We start from the raw sequence: 25,108 nt of genomic DNA on the forward strand, positions 1-25,108 counted from the left end.
GAAATCAATGAAGCTACCATCGATTGTTTATTTATCCCAGGAGATGGGAAAGGAAAACATCGACTAAAACTTAAAGGGAAAAAAACAAACAAAGGTCTTACGACCAAGAGAAAAGAGTAAGGGTGTCGGTTACGCAAGGAGAAGGGATTAACACTCCTCACGTCCGTCGTACTCGACGGGATCCGCTCTTGTTAGTCTAAATCTATGGGTGTTGTCTAAAAATCAAAAATCTAAGAGCTAAAGGAAAACGCAAGAAGAAAGAAGAGAAAAGAAACGCGGGGAAAAGAAAGAAATATTTACAAAGATGTGCTCGTTCGGGCCCCGCAGCCCAATTCCTACGTATCCCTTTAAGGAATCAGAGCAGCCGTAGTTCGGCTTACAAATTTTTGTATGTTTTTAATGTTTTTTAAATGAACGATGTTAAACGTCGCATTCCACTGTTGCTCGGCCTTTGGAGACTTACACAATTGTCGTGGAAAGGAATTAACATGTCCTTAAAGAGAAAAGAAAATTTGAATTGGTTTGTATTTTTTGATGTAGATAATGGTGAATTAAATCCTAATGCAAGGATACTCACTCTTCTCTACTTTTTAAGAAATTGAAAATTATTAGATGTTTTAAGTGTTTTTTATGTTGGGTGTTTTTTTAAAGGGAAATGTAGATAGTGGTGAGTTAAATCCTAATGCAAGGATACTCATCCTTCTCCAATTTTGATAATTATTAAGTGTTTTAAAAGTTGAAAAGAAAAAGAAAATTAAAAGATGAATGAGAGAAATCTAATTTCTAAGATAGTTATGTTAAACTAGTTCTACCTAATATTGAAATTTAAAGACTAAACTAATATTTATGGAATTTTAATAACTAATATAAATAAATAAAATCTAATCTAAAAACATATTTATGGAATTTTAGATTATAAAATAAAAGCTAAATTAAAGACATGTTTTTTTGTATTTTTGAATATGTAAAATAAAATCATGTTAATATACCTTTAAAAAAAATATAATAAAATAGACAAAATTTAAAGAGATAATCAAACAACAAAAATAATAAAGAGGTGATATACAAAAATGTTGGCCCATGAGCAAGTTGGCAGGCCCAATATCATTAAAAGAAAGCTACCAGCAAGGGAAATGCAAAGGGAATGGGCGATGGCCCATTAAGGCTCAGCCCACGATCAAAGAAAATTACCCAGAGGGGGTGTGGCGCATGGATACAAGGTGCTAGCATGAAATTCGGATTGGGCTTGCTCTCATGTGTATAACCCGACCCAAGTCAGAATTTAAACAAAAGAAAATTAAACCACAAAACTAAGCAAAGAGGAGCCTTCCCCTCTCTTCGCGTTCTCAGCCTCTCTCTCACTTTTCTTCATCTCTATACTTCTATTTCATCAAAATCTAAAAACGACAACATGATTTCTCTTAAACTCTCCTCTGTTCTACTTTCTAACAATTAATCACCTAACTCTCCTCTCTAAAAACGCAATAGAAAACTCAACAACAAAGACAACAAATCAACATCATAAAAATGGCAAGCTTCGACACAAATCAAATGGCATATGCTTCAAATTACAGTAATACACAAAAGCAAACAAAGCCAGGAATGATAGATAGAGCATCGAGTTCATACCACATGAAAAAACGCAATATCAAGGTTTTACGGTTTACTGTCTCGACGAAATCAATAAAACGTTTCAGGTCAAATCTCCTTCCGTCTCTGCTCGTTTCGTGAATCTGATGAGCAAATCGGTTGTTGCAATCCGTTGTTGTTGATGCGTTCTGATGCGTGGTGTGGTTGTCTGCGGAACTGGTGGTTGCGTGAATGTTGTGGAGGTGATATGCGATTTGTTGAATACAGATGCGGTGTGGGTGAAGTGTGTTAAGTTGAACCGTGTCTTGATTGCAAGTGGAATCGAAACCTCACTAAAGCTATGATGGAGATTGTCATACCCCAAAATTTGCCCTCATACAAAATTTGACCTCTTACTTTTATTTGTTCTATTTTTAACATTTTTCACATTAAATTTCAATTTTTGACTTTTATGATGATTCAATATTTAAATTTCAATTTTTGACTTTTATGATGATTCAATATTTAATTTTTATTCCTAAATTGTTGACCTAGTATTTTTGTATATATATATATATATATATATATATATATATATATATATATATATATATATATATATATATATATATATATATATATATATATATATATATATATATATATATATATATATATATATATATATATATATATATATATATAGTCTAAGTCTTCACTTTTAAAAGACAATTCACAACAACTTTCTAACCCTTATTTTCACTCTCTCCCTCTTCTCACAAACACAAAAATTATTTTCCCCTCCTTCTCTCTAAGATCAAACTTCACTTTCTCTCATGAATATCACAACAACTTCATAGCTTGTTGAAGAACATCAAGAACACTTTCAAAAAAAAAAACTCAAGAACTTATATCTTCCTCTCACCGTAGAACCGAGTGGTTCAACGCCCATATTTCCTCCACAAACCGCCGTCGGAGCCCTCAGGTGGTGTTGTTTATTTTTATTATTTTTGCTAGCTTTTTATTGGTTCAATTGATGGCCATGATTATTGTTTTAAAAGTGTTGTTTTTCTTTTGATTTGATTTTGTTTGTGTGAATGGAGAAGAGAGAATACATATGGGGAAGAAGATGAAATCACATCGAAAATAATCTACCAAAGACGTAGAAGAGGAAAATAAAAGAGAAGTGGAATTCAGTCAGAATCACCGAATCAACCGGGTCCGCATCACTCCTTCACACCTCAACCGCCGACGATCCCTCCAACGGCACCGCAAAACGCAGCAGCCCAACAATCGTCATGCCGGTAACGTCGACGTCCCTCAATCTTTTATTCTCCCAATTTTCATCACCTTTTCACTATTTCTCTTATTTTATTAATTAACCTTTTAACTTTTAATTATTTATTAACTCTTGATTTCCATTAATTAATTAGGATTAGGTTTTTTTAACCGATTACTTTTTTTTCTTTCTTTCTTCAACTAATTGATTTTAATTTAATTAGGATATTTTAATTATTTTAATCATTACCAAATCATAAAAAACACAAAAATATTAGTTCTAGTTTGATTTGATTTTTTTTCTAACATTAATTTTATTTGATTAGATTTAGGATTTGATTGGATTTAATAATTAGGATTAATTTACAATTTAGAATTTAATTAGATTAGATTTAGTAATTAGAATATTTTTTAAAATAATTAGATTTAGGTTTAATTGATTTTATTTCTAACATAATTTTTATTAATTTAGTAATTAGGATTTGATTAGATTTTTTAGATTTAATAATTAAAATCAATTAGAGATTTAATTGGATTAGGTTTAATTAGTACATAATTAGATAATTAGATTTATTTTCATTAATTAAATTAGATTTAGTTTAATATTAACAAGTAAATCTTTTTTTTAACCATAAATTCTCTTCTTCTCATCTTCACCTCTCGACTTCCCGATTTTATTATTGTTTAATTATTATTATGTAATTGTTTCGAGGTTGTAATAGTAATTAGATTTTTTTTTCGTATTTTAATTCTCCTTAGTTTTTCCATATTATGTAACTGCTAAGGGTTGTAATAGAATTAAAATTTTATTTTCCTCCTATTTTTATTAATTATTATGTAACTGCCCCAAAGCCTTGTAATAGTTTAAACTAGGATTTTACTTTTCTGCATCCCCCGTTTTGGTATTGTAATCCCCCTCCCCGAAGCCTTGTAATAGCGTAGGAACTTTTAATTTCCGCACTTTATTTTTCTGCATGATATTAACTGCGTGGTTAGTAACAATAGGGAGTGGCAAGACTATTAACTGAATCTAGATCATTAATTTACAAGATAATATAATTGAATCAAAATCACATGATTGTTGCACCCACTCACCTTTAAGGTAAACCCCCTCTATTGTTGCCTTTCGATAAAATAGTCAAGTCCCTCGGATGTAGGAATACCTTAGTACCTGTTGCCTTCGATAAAATCATCATAGTCCCTCGATATAAAGATCATAGTCCCTTCGAGTTGCCTATGATAAAAAATGATCTCGTCCCTCGATGTTCCCTCGATTAAATGGTGATAGTCCCTTCGATTGCTAAGGTATCCTTACTATTTCCTAAATGACTATTATATCCTTCCCTTAGACTACCTGCCCTCTTTATGGCAAGGGACAGTCTTATGGCGAACGATACTTTTCTCGATGACCCGCACATCCAATTGAAAGACTTCCTGCCCTCTCATGGTATGGATAGACCCTTTCGCCTGAAAGACTTAAAGAACATGAAAGACGATCTTTGGGTAGGTAGTTCTCAATTGCTTGCTCCATTCAAATCAGACTTTCAAATATACTTTTCACACCTCCTTTCAAATACTTTCAAAACAAGGCTACGCTTATTTACAAGCTAAAGTCCTTAACGAAATCTTTAACTATTCACACACGACACTTTTCAAACAATTCAAACAAACAAAGGGAGCAAAGCAATTAAGAGCCCATGGATAACCATGGATGCAAAGGGTGCCTTACACCTTCCCTTTGTATAACTTACCCCCCGAACTCAAAATCTTTCAAAGGTCTTTCCTGTTCTTTTTGCCTTTCCAATTGGATAAAATAAAAGTCGGTGGCGACTCTTGCTTACCGCGACATTTCTTTAAAGTCAGTTCACCGTATTACAGAGATGTTTGTGGTGAAGTGTTGAGGATGGTATTAAAGTGTAATACGGTTGTGACAATGAAGATGATATTCATGGGATTTGTCTCTGTATTGTGTGATCTGTTTGTGATGAGTCTGCAGGTTATGCAGATTGTGGTGAGGTATGAAGGTGATGTTGTATGAAGGTTATGATTGGAGATAAATCATGTTCGGTTTTGGTGTGTGAGGGTATGCAGTTTTTTGTTAAATGTATTTGAGGAGATGAATTTTAGGTCTTGGAGGAAGCATTTGGGTATATTTCAGCAGAGTTTTTGTTCTTGTTTCTTCCCCCTTTTACTTGTGTATGAGTGTGTTCTTTTATATCACAATGAGAGTGAGGGTAAATAAGAAATTTGAGTGAGGATTGGGATAAGATCAAAGGGGACAAGAGCTATTTTTCTGTACCAATTTTTTGGAAAAAATTTGAATTTAGAAGAGATAGTGGAGTAGTGGAATGAAGAGTGGGATGAAGGACAATGGAGGTGGTGAAATCGTGTAACTTGGAGAGGCAGAGAAATGTGTTATTTTTGTCTTTAGTGAACTTCTAGAAGTGTGATGAGAAAAGGCTAAGTGACTTGGACCAAATTTGTTAATGGGCTTTGAAAATTTTAAATCAACTTTGGACCAATATGCATCTTACTTTAATTAATCATATCTACAAAACAAAAAGAAATAGAACAATACAAAATACAAAAATAAAATATGTGCAAACGATTTAATAATTTTAATTCCAAAATTCAAATTAAATTGAATTCTAAAATTAAAATCATAAATCAAAGGTTAGTAAAATGATCAAAGATTCTATGAACGCAAAATGAATGTATGCATATATTTTTTTTTGAATTTTCTTGAATGAGGTGCAAATTATGTTATTGTCTTAATAAAATGATGCAAATGATTATGAAGCAATAAAATTAGTAAAAATATGATATAATCAGATGAAATGCAATGATGCGAATGAAATGGAATCGTAGGGTAAAAATCAGGGTGCAACACATCCAACCAAAACTCACACTTTGACAATTTGGCGAAAAGTTTCTTTTCTTTCAACAACTCTAACACAATTCTGAGGTGTTCCGCATGCTCTTCTTCATTCTTAGAATATATTAGAATATCGTCTATAAATACTACCACGAATTTATCAAGATAAGGATGGAAGATCCTATTCATATATTCCATGAAAACACCAGGTGCATTAGTAACCCCAAACGGCATTACCGAATACTTGTACTGACCATACCTCGTTCTAAATGCCGTCTTCTGAATATCGATCTCCTTCACTCGAATTTGGTGATACCCAGACCTCAGATCAATCTTACTAAATACGCACGCAACAATCAGCTGATTCATTAAATCATCAATCCTCAGCAATGGATACCGATTCTTGATAGTAAGTTTGGTTAATTGTCGGTAATCTGCACATAGTCTCATAGAGCTCTCTTACTTATTTACCAACAATACCGGCGCACCCCACGAGAAACACTCGGACGAATTAATTTCTTTTCAAGAAACTCTTACAATTGTTTCTTCAATTCGGCCAACTCAGATGGTGACATACGATATGGTGCCATTGACACTGGACTAGTTCCTGGAACAAATTCAATAGCAAACTCTACCTCTCTTTCCGGCGGTAACTCGTTCACATCTTTGGAAAAACTTCTGGAAAGTCTCGTACTACTAGTAGTTCACTACTCACCGTCTTTAATGGCCTCCTTCACTTGTCTAGTAGTCATAGTCAGATCGTCCGCATTAACAGTCTCAGGAAATAACAGTGTCTTCGCAAAGTAGTTGATATGAACGCGGTTGAATTCCAACCAGCTCATTTCCAAGACTAAATCTTATTATTTCAGCGGAAGACACACTAAGTCCATTTCGAATTCTCTACCAAAAATATCGACCGAACAATTTAAACAAGCAGACGAAGTAGTTACTGAACCCGACACATGAGTGTCAATAATCATACTTCCATTTATGTTAGATATTTCTAAGCTCAATTTCTTAGCAAAATACAAAGAAATAAAAGAGTGATTTTCTCCAGTATCTATAATTGCAACTAAAGGTGTGCCATGAATGAAACACGTAACTTTAATTAATCGGTCATCAGGAGTGGTTTCCGACCCAGACAAAGCAAAAACCTTTCCTCCAGATTGGTTCTTCTTTGGCTTAGGACACTGTGGGCTAATGTGACCCTCTTCACCATAGTTATAGCAAGTCACAACCTTCTTCTTGCAATCAGCAGCAACATGGCCCACTTTGTCACACTTGAAGTATTTCTTTTGATCAAGCTTGCATTCATTCTTACGGTGTCCAACCTTGCCACAGTTGTAGTATTTGACAAGAGCATTGGAGTCTCCCCTACTAGGCTTCTTCCACTCAACAGCTTTACCTCTACCATATGGCTTACCTCTATCCATATGCTTCTTACCTTTTCTGTCAACTAACTCGCGAGAGTGAGATGACTTCATCTTGATATTATCTTCCTCAAATATCCTACTACAGTCAACCAAGTTAGCAAACCGTCGAATTCTCTGATATTTGATACCTTGCTTAATCTCATCACGGAGACCATTTTCGAATTTGATGCATTTCGAGAACTCACCAGCCTCGTCATTATTGTACGGAGTGTAATACTTCGCCAACTCTACAAACTTGGAAGCATACTCAGGAACTGTCATATCACATTGTCTCAACTCCAGAAATTCAATCTATTTCCTTCCTCAGACATCTTCATGAAAGTACTTCCTCATAAATTCCCTCTTGAATATAGCCCAAGTAATAGCTATACAATCAGCGTCTAGCTCAGCATTCGTAGTAACCCACCAGTCACCAGCTTCTTCCGACAACATGTGAGTATCATACCTCACTTTCAGGTCCTCATCACAATCAATGACTCTGAAAATCCTTTCGATCTCCTTCAGCCACTTCTAAGCACCTTCCGGATCATGAGTTCCCTTGAACAACGGAGGATTGTTCTTCGGAAAATTTCCCAATTTCCTGTCAGCTCCAATCCCAGCTCTGTTGGGGTTTCCTCCCAGCACACCAACAATCATGCCCAAGGCCTCAACAATTGCATCATCGTTTCTTCCACCTCTTCCAGCCATTTCTCTGCTTAAATCACAAACAATTTAGTCAGAACAAAAGTATCGATAGTGTTTAACCCGCACTAGTCGCATACACAGGGAAGACTGACACAAGACTCTGGTCACAACGACTGACTATGCTCTGATACCACTATTGTAACACCCTCCTAAATCCCCAGTAATTAAATAAATATTTAAGAGTAACATGAACGAGGGCGCCACAATTTCAATTTCATACGTCATGGTCATGCATTCACTAAGGAACAATCATTCATAAATTATAGAATAATCTCATGTCAACAGAGCGGAAAATCCATCATTCGGATGAGTACAACATCTATAATACTACATCCCAAAATAAAACCAAAATCATAAAAATAGAGTTATTAAAACATGAACCCTAAGCTAGTGTTCCCCAGTGTTACAATTATCAGAGCATGACACTTGGCGCTATACTAAACATACTGACTAATGAGCTAATCCTCACTAAGTCGAAAGCCGATATCCTCAATATAAAAATGACAACATGTAAGGGTGCGTCTCATCACAATTAACAAATATTATTGTATCGTAAATAATAACACATCATATTTATATTATTCATCCAATTGTATCACACTAAGACAATTCAACAAATACACAACCAACACATCATCAATTTATAACACTGAAACACATTCAATCATGTTATGAAAATCATGCATATGAATGAATTGACACTATGCATATGGTACCAAACATCATCAATGGGAATAACCTGTAACACCCCTAAAACTCTTTATTTAGTTTAGTTGATTTTTTTGACTAAATATTAGAATTATTTGAGTTGTTTGAGAAAAATGGAGTAATAAGGCTAATGGGCCAATGTTACTTTTAGTAGAAGGGGGTGTCATTTGTGAAGCCCATTGCTAATAATAAACTTATTTTCATAAAATAGAAAAAAGAGAAGGATTTGTGAAAATAGAACCAAAAGAGAAGAGAAGTCTGAACTTGAAAGAGCAGAGAAGCGAGGAAGTGAAAGGAGAGGAAGAACGAAGAATCAACCTTCAGGTAAGGGGGGACTCTTTCATTTAACTTCTATTATGGGATTATAGATACTAGGATAGATTGAGCATGTTGTTTGTATTAATTGGGTTATGTTTAGGTTTTAGGATATTAGGTTGGGGTTGGGATAATTTGATGAAAGTTACACGATTTGGTGAATTCTGGATGTTAGATACTGATATGATGTTAATAGATGCTTATTGTGTGCTAGATGTGTGTTATAATATGTGTTGTTTTACTGTACGTAAAATTTGGTAAAAAATGGAATCGGTTTGGTAATGATTCGGTGAAATAGGGACAAAATCGTAGGCTATTTCTGCAATTCGGATTCTTGGAAATCGCCAGTTCGCGCAGCGTCCAGGGGTTGGCACCGCGAACTGCTTGGCAGAAAGCACAAGAAAAATTGATGCACTCAGTACGCGTCGCGAACCTTGTTAGTGCCGCGAAGGCGTACTCCCTTTATCGTTTCGTGCCGCGAAGGCGTAGTTTTTATCCGTTACGCGTTGTGAACTGTGTGTGGCGCCGCGTGCTATAGCAATAGTTGTTTTTTTGGAAAAAGTTTAAAGATGTGTAACTTTCAAACCGTATGACTGTTTTTAGTGTCGTTTTGAGCATAGTGAAGCTAATTAAATGATTTATATGATAAAATGGTGTTTTGAGTCATGACTCGATTTTATTTTAAAACACTCGATTTTATTCGGGTGTGATGGTTTATGCGTATAGCTACATTGGTAAATGTTTTATCTGTTATGATGTCGTGGTTGTAACTGGTGATGGATATACATATACTGTTGATGTAAAATATATGTTTGTTATGGTTGAGAAATAGTATAACTGTGTGTGGCTATTGATTGTTGCGTTGGTTGATGATTATGATATTTAGTTGATTGGTGTTGATTATTAGCATGTTGTATGTGATGCATGCATTTCATAACTATGTTGTGGGTTGTATCCCTTATGGTGGTGGGACAGCGGTAGCTAATTCCCATTGTATGGAATTAGTGAGAGAAGTAGCCGAATCCTTATGGTGGTGGATCGGTGAGATGGGTTATCCCATGTTTGGTACAACATGCATATAGTTACATTTGCATTAGGCTACTTGTATTATTATAACATGAATGGAAGATTGTCCAATGTTATAATATGTGATGATTGTGTAATTATTGTGATTTAATTATGTTGTGGTGAATCTGATCATAATTGTAATTGGGTGAATAATGTGATTGATATTTTATTATTTATAGCCTATAACATTGGTTAAATGTGAATGAGACTTACCCTTACTGTTGTTATTTTTTAGATTAAGGACTAGCTTTTGTGCTTGGTGAGAATTAGCTCGTAGAGTAAATCCGTTTGAGTCAGTTGGGTCTGTGTCATGCTCTGGTCGTGTAACACTGGGGACGTTATTTAGATTTACCTGATAAACTCTTGTTTTTGGTTATTTGTTTTATGGTTGAATTATGAGTCTCTGACTCTAGATGTTTAATTATTCAGACGTTAAGAATATTCCGCTGTGTTAACATGTTATCTGGATACTTTTGGTTTATCGTTCCTTTTATGGCATGACATGAATATTTGTTTATTTTATTGGAGTTGTAATACCCTTTTTATGTTTTACTCTGATTATTGTTAATTTTCCTGCAGGGTTTAGAAGGGTGTTACATAACCCACCGACCGATCCAACATCTTCAAGATATGGCCCTGCCAGCATAAATTCCACACAATGGGAATTATTCCCTTTGCTGAATCAACAACATCATTCAGATTCATCCCTCAAACGCATGTTTATGAATGCATGCAAACATATACAACATACTTATAACATCGTCCATCTGATGAACATCATCATCTCATCTCTTACAATCATCATCATCAAGCATGTTTAAATATATATTAGCATCATTCAAATACCATCCAATTGTCATTATCATACAACTCATAAATCATCACATGATTATTACTTCAAATTGTCGATGCATAGAAATTCATGTCCCCCTCGGGTTTCCTTAGGTAGACCCATGAGTTGACTCATGCTGGTCTTTTGGGAATCTATAGGTCGACGCATGAATTTCATAGGTCGACGCATCCTGCGTTTATGCAAAATTTTTCTGCAATTTTGACATCCTTCCACTCTCAATTTCAGTCCAATTGAACCACAATAATTCCCACACCAAAATCTCATCAGCTAACATAATATACTACAATTATAACACATTTTAGAGGTCATATAACACCAAAACCATTCATCAATTCATCAATTACATCAATTCAACAAAAACAACCTAAATCTCCCAAAACCCCAAAACCTAAACATACAATCCAATTGACCTAAATAATATTCCTAATCAGTATTATCATCTAAAATACAATAAGAGGTGCTAATCGGAGAGTCCCCCTTACCTTAGTCAAGAATTCTTGGTTGGTCCTCTTCCTCTTCTACTACTCTTTCACGTATTCTCCTTTCTCCTCTTTTGCTTCTATTTTTCTTCTTTTCTCAATTTCTCTATTTTATGAAATAATAAAACTCACTTGTACGGGCCTATCACTTAGCACCCCTCTCTTACTAATCACAACACCAAGCCCAATAACTCCTTTTTCCATAATTCTTCAATTAAATCCAATCAAATGCCAAATTATTCTAATAAATAATTTAATTCTAATTTAAATTAATTAAGGAAAATATGGGGTGTTAAAACACTGTTGATTGCAGTATAGGGCAAGCAACAAACAAGATTTGGAAATATTGATCCGGGAATTATCGTCCTCAGAGATGGAGAGATGCCATTCAACAGTTTCTACGGTTTCGAGCTTGGGTTTGAATGAGCAAAAAGTAAACAAAGATATAGACAAGAAAAGAATAAACACATTCTTAGAAGAGAAATAACTTATCAGGAATGTAAATATACTCACTCTTCACAAACATACACTTACCAACCCATTATACTCAACCTACGATACTCATCCATGTTATCACGTATCTCTCACATAAGCGTCCATCTTTAGAGCACAAACGAGATCATCTCACAACTAAGGTTATCTCTAACGCGAAGTCACGAGAACATCCGTATTCTCGCGTCAGCGATCTCTCGCGCGCCGCTCAAACACGAAAGCATTAAGTACAGATACCCACAGTGAATGCTAGCTCTAAATCTATCTCTAGAGTTCAGAAACTAACAGATAATCATCCTAGATAAGGATTCAAGAAGTTTATCTCTAAAGCACCCCATATCCCCAGCATAGAGCAAAAATCCAGGATAACATCAACACAGATTCGTAAAGCAAGTTAAATATAACATTGTAATCGGTAAATATACATAAGATTCAAGTAAATATACAAACAAACCCAACCAACGAGAAATACACAAAGAAGAAGAGAAATGAACCGAAAATCTCCCGGTTTGTCAGCTCCGTTCGACGCTCAATCCACCCCCGATCATCCTTATGCAACCTCCGAAGTTGTTTTCTAAGCCAATTTTACTCTAAGAATGAAGTTGATGGTGTTGGGACTCAAAAATACCCAACCCATAACCTAAAAATGTGATTTTCCCCTTTTTAACAAGTCTGAAAATCCGCAGGTCCGCTGAGCGGAACAGAGTCCGCTTAGCGGAGTCTTCTAAAAATCAGATTTTGTTTTCGCCATAACTCGAGAACCGTAACTCCGAATTGCGCCCGGTTCGAAGCGTTGGAAAGCTTATTCAATGCTCTATCCAATAATGAATGAATGGAAACCAAAATGATGATTTTGGTCATCCCTATTTTGAGTCTTTGGAAGTCCGCTTGATGGTGGCTAAGCGGGCTTTCACCAAAACTGCAAAATCGAAGTCGTGCCTTTGACACTTTATTCCTCAAGGCTCCAATAAGCATGAATACCTATAAAAACAAAGGAAAAACTATCAAATGGTATAAAAGTATATGAAAATACAACTATTCACAAAGTATACGTATTTATACATAAAACGGGGAATTATTCAAACGGTATTAACAAAAGTATCGATAAGTGCCACTATTTACATACACAAAATAAGTACATTTTGGCACTTATCAAACTCTCCCCAACTTGAAACTTTGTTTGTCCTCAAACAATGTCAAATAAATCAAAGAATCAAAAGCAATAAACCAAAGAGTTGTGAATCAACAAGTTTTGAAAACCAAAAACAAATGTATGGCTCAACACAAAAACGTATAAACAAAGTAAATACTTAACACTATACTACAACGACAACATGTAAACGAAACGAATCCTAAGTACAAAAAGCATACAAAACATTCTAACACAATACATGCTATCTCATGAATCACACTTAGAAAAATTTCATCAATGGATGAAGAACACACAAAGGTGAAGGACTTTTAACACTCATCCAACAATCTTGCAAACAAAAGATTAAATTATGCATTCATCCAAAAATCACATTGAAGATACAAAAGCAAGAATCACAAGGGCTTTTCAAGGTTGTAATGTGGCTTGGTTAACAAACAAGGGATATGTCCTAAGGCTAATCGAAACAAAAACTTGCCTAAACCTAAGGGAGTGATCAATCCACCAAAGATTCAAACAACAAAATCTCGATTAAACTTCTTCCATAACCACAAGTTTCTCAAACCATTCACAATACTTATTAGCACAATTATTCGCTTCTCTTTTCTTTTTCAAAACTTTTTCTCTTTTTTTTTTCTTTTTTCCTTTTCACTTTTTTTCTTTTTCTTTCTTTTCAACCTCATAGAAACAACCACATAAGTAGCAACCATTTCTCCCCCCAACTTGAATTCAACCACATCATCATATGAATACTCCCTACTTTCTAAGGCAAGGTAAAAATTCATACCAAAAGTCATGGTTGAGGGTTCAAGAAAATAAAGAATCAATCATCTATGCAAAAATGAGAACTAAACACTCAAAGATAAGCATTTAGCAAAAACAACATGAACATTGACAAAAAGGCTCAAAAGGGTTAACAAATGCTCACACACTCACAAGGTGAATTGACTTTTTGGTTATGGTGGTTGTGCTCAAAATGAAACAAAATGCCTTGATCCTTTTCATGCTTTCATAAAATCAACATAAATAAAAGATTAAGCATAATAAAATATAGTTAAAACAAAGATTGTGGCCTCCAACATATGTAAACAATGGAAAGCTTCCTCACATTTATGGTTTGGGAACTAAAGTGATTCAATCAACAAGCAAGTAATGCAAAAGAATGAATGGTATGGTAATTGTACAAATGAAAAGTTTCCTAAACATGCTATGCTATAGAAAGCGATAAATGAGTACCTTGAATGATACAACTTCAAAAACAATATCCTACCATACATCCGCAAGTTGAAACACTCAAGCTTTGGAAAATCACCTCAAAAATATTCGAATTACCAAACAAAATTTGAGTACAAACAACCAACAAAAGAATTAGAAAAACAAAACTAATATATACTATTAATTAGCCTTGGTGAAAGTGGGAAAAATGAGTGAACCAGGTGGAATGGGAACCTGCTGGTGCAGAGCAGAAAAACAAAATTCTGCTATGCTCGCTTAGCGGAGCTGAGCTCGCTTAGCGGGCACATCAGAACTCAGAAAAATCAGAATTGCACCAGCTGTTCTAATCACACACCACTTCACCTAAATTCCTCTTAAACATAAAAATAAACAAAACTTTACAACCGTTGGGGTGCCTCCCAACAAGCGCTTGTTTTACGTCGTTAGCTCGACGCCTTTATTGTTTCGGTGTTTGGAAAGTAGCTTCCTCACGATATCATGGTAACGTCTTACCGTGCAAACCACAAGCAAGTGTCCTAACCAAACACTCAACAAACGTTACGAGTACAAATATATACAATGATTAAACGAACATAAAAGAAAACACAAGTATACAATTATGTACATGAACAAACACATAAATACAACCATGAAATACATATAACTATTAACATACACAAAGAGAAAGTTGGTGAATGTTGGATGCACGAGTTGAAAAGTGAAGATTTGTAAGTAAAGAGCTAATCTGAGATCAACATGTTTCACCAACATTCACCAACAAAAGTATACTTGTATGTAACATATACAAGTAAAACTATATGGTGAACATAAACAAGTAAACATGTACAAGTAAATATATATACAAGTGAAACTATACAATATATACGATATATACAAAGCTCAAAACCATGAAAGCTATTGCGATGCAATCACAACCATTCCCGGCAACGGCGCCATTTTGTTGATTGCAGTATAGGGCAAGCAACAAACAAGATTTGGAAATATTGATCCGGGAATTATCGTCCTCAGAGATGGAGAGATGCCATTCAACATTTTCTACGGTTTCGAGCTTGGGTTTGAATGAGCAAAAAGTAAACAAAGATATAGACAAGAAAAGAATAAACACATTCTTAGAAGAGAAATAACTTATCAGGAATGTAATTATACTCACTCTTCACAAACATACACTTACCAACCCATTATACTCAACCTACGATACTCATCCATGTTATCACGTATCTCTCACATAAGCGTCCATCTTTAGAGCACAAACGAGATCATCTCACAACTAAGGTTATCTCTAACGCGAAGTCACGAGAACATCCGTATTCTCGCGTCGGCGATCTCTCGCGCGCCGCTCAAACACGAAAGCATTAAGTACAGATACCCACAGTGAATGCTAGCTCTAAATCTATCTCTAGAGTTCAGAAACTAACAGATAATCATCCTAGATAAGGATTCAAGAAGTTTATCTCTAAAGCACCCCAAATCCTCAGCATAGAGCAAAAATCCAGGATAACATCAACACATATTCGTAAAGCAAGTTAAATATAACATTGTAATCGGTAAATATACATAAGATTCAAGTAAATATACAAACAAACCCAACCAAAGAGAAATACACAAAGAAGAAGAGAAATGAACCGAAAATCTCCCGGTTTGTCAGCTCCGTTCGACGCTCAATCCACCCCCGATCATCCTTATGCAACCTCCGAAGTTGTTTTCTAAGCCAATTTTACTCTAAGAATGAAGTTGATGGTGTTGGGACTCAAAAATACCCAACCCATAACCTAAAAATGTGATTTTCCCCTTTTTAACAAGTCTGAAAATCCGTAGGTCCGCTAAGCGGAACAGAGTCCGCTTAGCGGAGTCTGCTAAAAATCAGATTTTGTTTTCGCCATAACTCGAGAACCGTAACTCCGAATTGCGCCCGGTTCGAAGCGTTGGAAAGATTATTCAATGCTCTATCCAATAATGAATGAATGGAAACCAAAATGATGATTTTGGTCATCCTTATTTTGAGTCTTTGGAAGTCCGCTTGATGGTGGCTAAGCGGGCTTTCACCAAAACTGCAAAATCGAAGTCGTGCCTTTGACACTTTATTCCTCAAGGCTCCAATAAGCATGAATACCTATAAAAACAAAGGAAAAACTATCAAATGGTATAAAAGTATATGAAAATACAACTATTCACAAAGTATACGTATTTATACATAAAACGGGGAATTATTCAAACGGTATTAACAAAAGTATCGATAAGTGCCACTATTTACATACACAAAATAAGTACATTTTGGCACTTATCAAACACACATGCAGGAAGCTCTTCGGATAGTCAAATACGTCAAGGATACTCCAACTCTTGTTCTTTTTTTCTACGAAAACTCTATCCTTTTGTTGACAAGTTTCACAGATTCTGATTGGGGTGCTTGTTCAATCACTCGACAATCTACCACCGATTTCATTTTCTATATGGGATAAAGCATTATCAGCTGGAAATGCAAAAAACAATAGGTTGTATCTTGCTCCTCATCCGAGGCCAAATATAGAGCCTTAGCCAACACTTCTTGTGAGGCTCAATGGCTTCTCAATTTGCTCAAAGACTCAATATTCCGCATACATAACCTGTCACCATCTTTTGCGATAACACAAGCACAATTCACATTCCCGTAAACCCATTCTTTTATGATCGCACGAAACACATCGAACTGGATTACCACTTGGTCCGTGACAAAATCCAGAACAAAGTCCTCACTTACTATCAATTAAATTGATGACCTCTTCACAAAACAGCTCCAACTAGGTATTTTTTCGGGTTTAATTTCCAAACTGCATATGATGAATATCCATTCAAGTTTGAGTGTGTGTGTGTGTTACAATTCATTAGGATTTTTAATTTTCCCTTTTTTATAGCCTTGTTCTCCTACCTTTTTGTAACGCTTACTTGCTTACCCTTTCTCCATCTAGGTTCCTATAAATATCGGATATAGAATTATATATATATATATATATATATATATATATATATATATATATATATATATATATATATATATATATATATATATTCAAGTTTCAATAATAAAATATGGGTTAATACCACAACCCTGTAATATAGACGAAATTCGTTTTATCCTCTGGTAGTATTTTTTTTTTTTTTAGTTTCCTCTTGTGATATTTTTTTGTTTGGATTACCCCCTATGCGTGCAATTTAAACACTAAAATTGGAGGAAAAATCAAACAAAAAAATATTACAGGGGGATAAACTTTACAATTAAAGGGCAAAAGACATAGTATTTTTAAATTTTAAAGGAGTGTTTGAAAAAAAATTTACAAGAAAAAAAACGAGTTTCGCCTATATTACAAAAGATTTTGAATATTTAACCCATAAAATATTTGGTTGTCTCTTGTTTTCTATTTTTCACTGTACATCATGAAATGCATATTGTCCACGTGCATTATTCAACATTGGCACTTTGATTTTATTTGATCTAATCCATATTTAAAACTTTTTTTTGTCGGAATAGTTTATTTCGGAGTTCATTTTAATGCCTTAACTTAAAAAGTATTATATTGATCATTTAATTATTTAAAACTAGTCAATTTAGTCCTTTTTATTTATTAGTGATGAATTTAACAATTAATTTTTAAATTTTCTTATCACTAATTAAACAAAAAATTACTACCCTAACATAATGGGCTTCAAGCCTAAAAAAAACTAATCCTTTAATAGGTGACTAAAATGTCTATAAATATGTAGTATTAATTTTTATTATTTCACATTTTCATAACATTCTCATAATCTCGACTAAGAATATTTGACTTAGACAAATTCATGATGAAGAAAGGAACCATTCTCCTAATGATGGTAGCTATATTGGCTGTCTTCAGCCACACCTATGGTACATCTAACTCAACATATTATTATTAAACTTTGTTTGCAATTATGTTATTGATTAAACCTTGAGAATTCATTTACCAATTTATATATTTTTCTTCTCAATAATGTGATAGGAAGGAATATTGACGATCGTCCAAACTATTGTCTTAGGGGAGTGATGTTGCCAGGACTGTGTGGTGATGGGAGAGCATGTGCCGATGCAGTCAGTGAGAAATATGCAGGTGTTGAGATTAGAGATTGTTCTTGTCATGATACTCCAATTAAGCTTGGCTTTTGCTCATGTAATATTATTTGCTAGTTAAGAGATCAAAAGAAACTCTTTTTTGAATCTCAATGTCTCTTTTTCCTAATAGTTTAATAGTTGGAATTTCACTTTAAAATATTCGAATAAGATAACGTAAGTTCGGATCCGCGTCTCTGCGTTCGTTTCAATTTCGTTTAATTTTTCATTAACATGACTTTTGAGAAACATGACTTGTGAGAAAAAGAAAAGGTTAAATATATTTAAAGTTCCATTAAAATTAGACATTATTATTTTTCGTAAATTTTTTATTAAAGACTCGTCTTTTTAAAGTTAAGAATTTTAACTTGGATCCCTCCTCCTAAAAACGTTGCTAAAGCAGTCGTTAAGTAGTAAACCGTTATTAAAAACCATCGTTAATTTAGTCACTAAATTGTAAAAACCGTCGCTAAGTTGTAATAGATCAAAAGTTAAAATTCTTAATTTTATAGAGACCATTTTTTAACGAAATTTTTTAGAATAATGAAAAGTAAAAATGTTGAACTTTAGAGAGACTTTAACCATATTTAATCTCAAAATAATATTCTTACACTTTTTTTATTCACTTTAAAAAGGTGGCGCAAATTATTATTTTGTATGAATGAATCACTAAAAAAAATGGTTAAATATATAAATTATTGATGAGACATATTTATTAATGTAACTTATAAAATAGTTAAATTTTAAAATTTTTAAAATTTTTAAAATTTTTAAAATAAAAATAACTTTAATATATTATTTCTCCTTAAAGAATTAGTTAAAACTATGAATTTAAAATAAATTTAAAATTAAAAATGAGATTAAAGGTACTGGACTGACAGTGTAAAATAATTTTACACTGTCATCAATAGGAATTCATCAATTAAAAATGTTATACAATTGACTTAAATGACTTGACAGGTTACATAGTGGTGATTGGTTGACAGTGTAAAACAGTACATATTTATTTTCTCATAAAAATTGAATAAATTTAATATTTTTCTTGACAATTTTCTAAAAGAAATAAGAGTATTTATGATACTTTAATTTGATTTTAATATAGATTTAAGAAAAAAAATTGCCATTGAATTTAGTGAATCTTTCTTAAAGTACTTTATAATTGTGATATCTAACTCATGTTTTAAATATTTGATACATTGTACTTCATTTTTACTACCAATACATTATTCCTTTCGTTTTTTATTATAAGTCGTTTTAGAATTTTCACACAGATTAAGAAAAATAATAATTGTTGTATGAAAATGAAAAATTATGAAGGTTTTTACAAAATTATCCTTCATTAATGACATGTGAAAGATAAATTTATACAATTGAAAGGAGAGAGAATAATAAATATTTAAGGATATAATAGGAAAAACAACATTAATTATTTATTGGAATTGTAAAACGACTAATATTTAAATACAAAATATTTTTCCAAAACGACTTATAATAAAAAACGGAGGGAGTATAAAATATTGTTTCTCTTCATAACTCATTGATCAATTTAAATATTACAACATTGATTTACACTAGTACTGATCACAAATTAGCTTTAGGACAATTATTGTTAACTAAAAGTTATTAAAATAATACGAAATAAATATTTATCACCTATTCATTAAAATAAAATACTCATTTTTTAAAGTCTAAAAACGCGGAATAAAATTAGCTCTAAAAACACGAAATACATATAAAAATGTGATACAATTTTTTTAATTACTTCATTCAATAACATTAAAAATACTTAATCGTGTGATAAAAAATATATACTTCTTTATATATATTATAATAATATATAAAGAATTGGTCTTTTCAAGGGATTAAACATTGAATTAATGTTTAAATTTTTTGTGGTTAATTAAAAAAAATTAGAGAAAAAAGCATATGTATTTATAGAGTAAAATATTTTTAGAATTTAATAAATGAGAAATCTGAATTAAATTAAAACATGTTTTTATTCTTAAAATACTTATATGCTATGACAAATATTTTTTTTATTGATTATAGATGTAATATAATTTTACATTGTCTGCATACTAACTCTAAAGATTAACATGATGTGTTTTTTTAACTCAATAGACTAAAATAAACTCCAAAAATAACATACACGGTCAAAAAGAGTATTAAGTTTAAAGTTAATGAGTAATTAATTAAAAATTTAATAATAAAATATTTAATATTTTTATACAAATGTTATTAAATTTAGACTAAATTAAGTCCTCTATTTTTCCCACTAAAAAATCATTTATCTGAGCTATACTAAATAAAAGTCACGAAGTTTGTTAAACTTTGAAAATTTGATCTTTGAAAAGATTTTTGTGTGATATATTACCTAAAAGCCACGAAGTTTGATAAACTTGCAAAATTTGGTTTTTGGAATATTTTCATGTGTTATACTACATAAAAGTCAAGAAGTTGGTTAAACTTTCAAAATTTAGTCCTTTTGAAGATTTTTGTGTGATATACTACATAAAAGTCACGAATTTTGTTAAACTTGCAAAAATTTTGTCTTGTGAAAGATTTTCGTGTGCCATACTACATAAAAGTCACGAAGTTCATTAAACTTGCATACATTGGTATTTTGAAAGATCTGCATGTTCTATACTACTTAAAAGTCACGAAGTTTGTTCAACTTACAAAATTTAGTCTTTCGGAAGATTTTCCGTGTGCTATATTATACATAAAAGTCACGAAATTTGTTAAACTTGCAAAATTTGGTCTTTTGGAAGATTTCTGTGTGCTACTACATTAAAGTCAATAAGTTCATTAAACTTGCAAATTTTAATATTCTTGAAAATTTTCGTGTGCTTTACTACATAAAAGCCACGAAGTTTGTTAAACTGGCATAATTTGGTCCTTTGGAAGATTTTCGTGTGCTATTCTATATAAAAGTCACGAAATTCTTTAAACTTTTAAAATTTGGTCCTTTTGAAGATTTTCGCGTGCTATACTACATTAAAGTTACGAAGTTTGCTAAACTTGCAAAATTTAGTCTTCTGGATGATTTTTTGTGAGCTTTATACTACATAAAAGTCGTGAAATTTCTTAAACTAACAAAATTTGGTCTTTTGAAATTTTTTGTGTGCAACTACAAAAAAGTTATGAAGTTCCTTAAACTTGCAAATTTTAATATTTTGGAAGATTTTCATGTGATATAAACATAAAAGTCATGAAGTTCGTTATACTTTCAAATTTTGGTCTTTTAGAAGATTTTCGTGTGCTATACTACATTAAAGTCACGAAGTTTGTTAAACTTGCAAAGATTGATTTTTGGAAGATTTTCGTGTGCTATACTACATAAAAGTCACGAAGTTCTTTAAACTTTCAAATTTAGGTCCTTTTGAAGATTTTCGTGTGCTATACTACATAAATGTCACGAAGTTCATTAAACTTGTAAAATTAGGTATTTTGGAAGATTTTCGTGTGCTATATTCACTACATAAAAGTCATGAAGTTCATTAAACTTGCATACATTGGTATTTTGGAAGATTTTCGTGTGTTATACTACATAAAAGTCACGAAGTTCATCAAACTTGTAAATTTTAATATTTTAGAAGATTTTCGTGTGCTATACTACCTAAAAGTAACGAAGTTTGTTAAACTTGCAAATTTTCGTTTTTGGAAGATTTTCGGGTGCTATACTATATAAAAGTCACGAAGTTTTTTAAACTTTCAAAATTTGGTCCTTTTGAAGATTTTTGTGTGCTATACTACATAAAAGTCACGAAGTTTGTTAAACTTGAAAAATTTAGTCTTTTGGATTATTTTTTGCGAGTTATATACTACATAAAAGTCACAAAATTTGTTAAACTGGAAAAATTTGGTCTTTTGGAAGATTTTCGTGTGCAACTACATAAAAGTCACGAAGTTCTTTAAACTTACAAATTTTAATATTTTCAAAAAATTTCATGTGCTATAAACATAAAAGTCACGAAGTTCGTTAAACTTTCAAAATTTGGTCTTTTGGAAGATTTTCGTGTGCTATACTACCTAAAAGTCACGAAGTTTGTTAAACTTGCAAAATTTGATTTTTGGAAGATTTTCGTGTGCTATGTATACTACATATAAAAAATATATTTATCTCATGCCATATATTAAAAAATGTATCATGTATTAAAAAAGTTTTACGTTGGTAGGGATGTCAATGATCTTCCCCGTACCCGCACTTTAACAAAATCTCCGTATCCGAACTTATACCCGCAATAGGCACCAACATTTATACTTGTACCCAAATCATATGGTTACCTAAATACCGATACTCGTTTACCAGCATTTCTAACATGAGTAATTATTCAACTATAATTTATCATGTAATTTTAAATTTACAATAAGACTAAAAAATCCAATGATGCTATTGTTGAATTAAGAAATAAACAAACATATATATATATATATATATATATATATATATATATATATATATATATATATATATATATATATATAATGCATACAAGTTTAATAGTGAAGTATTTAATATAATTGAAATAACTTGTGTGCATAATTATAAAAAATACATAAATACATATTATGCGAGTATGTGGCATGTTGGGTATTAAGTGTACACGCATCCATACCCGCTTATTTTAATGGATAATTTTCCGTGCTCGAGCCTGTATCCGTTTTATGAGTTTTTACCCTATCCGTTATGGATAAATTTTGAGGGTACCCGTTGGAGATGGGTTCAATTGTCATCCCTACACGTCAGCTTATTTTAATCAAAACTAAATATTGGAGAACAAAATTGTTTAAAAACATAATCGAGGGACTGATTTCCTAATCACATCAAAATGGGTAGACCAAAATGTAATTTAACTCAATATAATTCAATAATATTTCTAAAAAAATTATGAAATTTTCAATTAAGTTTTCAACAATAATATAATGGATTAAATATGTTTTTGGTCGCTATAAAATATCAAATTTTGTGTTTGGTCCCTATAAAAGTAAATGACATGTTTTGGTACCAACAAAATTATTATGCACGTAGTTTTAGTCTCAACTGTTAAACCAATGTGTATTTTTGAATGATTATTTTGCAGACATGTTTACAACGTTTTAAAAAGTTTCTTGAAAAAAGGGAATTCAAAATTTGATTTCTAAGTCAAGATTTTCATTACTTTTATCATAATTTTTTGAAAGTTGAAAAATTCATACTTAATTCTTCTCATTTTAAAAAATTCTAAAGTTTGATAAATAAATATTTTACACTATTCTAAACATGTATAAAAAAAGTTATTCAAAAATTTTAAAATTAATGGATAATTAAACCGTTTTCATTATTTTAGAAAATAAGAGAGACTAAAACTGCATACATAAAAACTTTGGAAGGACCATTCATTGAAGGAGAATTTTTTAGGAACTAAAACTGAATGTTAGTTTAATAGATTTAAAAGACATATGAAACAATAATAATGAGGGTTAAATATATAAATCCCCCTGTAATGTTAGCGAGTTTTGTTTTAAACCCCTGGTAAAGTTTTTTTGGCAATCACCCCCTTGTAATTTTCAGATTCCTTCAAGGACCCCCGTGACTACCACATTGCAGCAAAGATTCTCTCTTGCTGTGTGGCAGTCCACGTGGATTTTTCTTTTTTTAAATTATTTTATAATTCCACGTGGAATAATTTTTTTTTAAAGAAAAATAAATTTTTTTCAATAATTTTTTTATTTCTTTTATTATGAGGGGGTCGATAAAAATTCGCTAATACTACAGGGGGGTGTTCATAATAAAAACAGTAATAAAATTATTAAAAAAAATAAAAAATATTTATTGTACGTGGAATTTAAAAATAATTTAAAATTAAAATGAAAAATCCATGTGGACTGCCACGTAGGCAGTAATAGAGAATCTTTTCTGCTATGTGGCAGTCAGGGGGGTCCTTAAGGGAATCTAGAAATTACAAGGTGGTGATTGCAAAAAAAAATTTTACAGGGACTAAAATCAAAACTCGCTAACATTACAAGGAAGTTTTATATATTTAAAAAGATCAGTCTAAAAGATTTAAAAGACTTTTTTATGGTGTATGGCCTAATTTTTTTAATTAAAAAGGCTTATAAAACAGAATAAGCAAAATATATTTGAAAAAATGTCTTAAACACATCATTGGGTTAAGCAAGTATGCAACATTTAAACATTTATGTGCCCAAAAACTCAAGCAATGGTTAAATAATTGTAGTATAAATGTGAAATCAAGTCGAAAAACCAAGGCATTTATCAAATTCATGAAACCATAGCCTACAACAAGTCAAGAAAACTGCGGCCTATACCAAATTCAAGAAAATTTGAAAACTCTAGCTTTTTAGAAACTTGATCTTTAAAGGGCATTGCTCATGATTTCTTAACACCAATTACTCCACAATAAAATGGAGTTATTAAACTAAAAAATAGAACTCTTCAAAAAATGGCTCGAGTTATGCATAATGCAATGGGTCTCCTTTATTATTTATGTCCTGAAGCAATTAATAATGAACACAACGTGTAACATTCACAGCCGAGTAACGATCCACCCTGGCATCAAAGTTACTCATTGTGAGCAATGAAAATGAAGAAAACCTAATGGCAAATATTTCCATGAGTTTGGTAGTGTAACACCCTTCTAAACCCCGCGGTAATTTAAATAAATATATCACAGTAACATGGAACAAGGGTGTCACAATTTCAAATTCTAAAACAAACATCATAAGTCATAGTCATGCAAACACTAAGGAGTTTCATCATAATTCATAGTAACTCATGTTAACACAGCGGAAAAACAATTATACGGAATAACCCAACACCTTTGAAACTATATCCATCAAAACTCAAAATAAAGCAATAAAGTCAT

At 32.2% G+C, this 25,108-nt stretch overlaps 1 long non-coding RNA gene across 1 annotated transcript; it reads left to right on the plus strand.

Annotated features, from left to right (window-relative positions):
• Positions 1 to 17,921: 17,921 nt before the first annotated feature.
• Positions 17,922 to 18,344, plus strand: LOC131611294 (uncharacterized). Its single transcript, XR_009286834.1, has 2 exons — positions 17,922 to 18,020; positions 18,133 to 18,344. It is a non-coding gene; the product is annotated as an uncharacterized LOC131611294 (long non-coding RNA).
• Positions 18,345 to 25,108: the final 6,764 nt, after the last annotated feature.

This window comes from Vicia villosa, linkage group LG6 (genome assembly GCF_029867415.1).
Source record: "Vicia villosa cultivar HV-30 ecotype Madison, WI linkage group LG6, Vvil1.0, whole genome shotgun sequence".
NCBI lineage: Eukaryota > Viridiplantae > Streptophyta > Magnoliopsida > Fabales > Fabaceae > Vicia > Vicia villosa.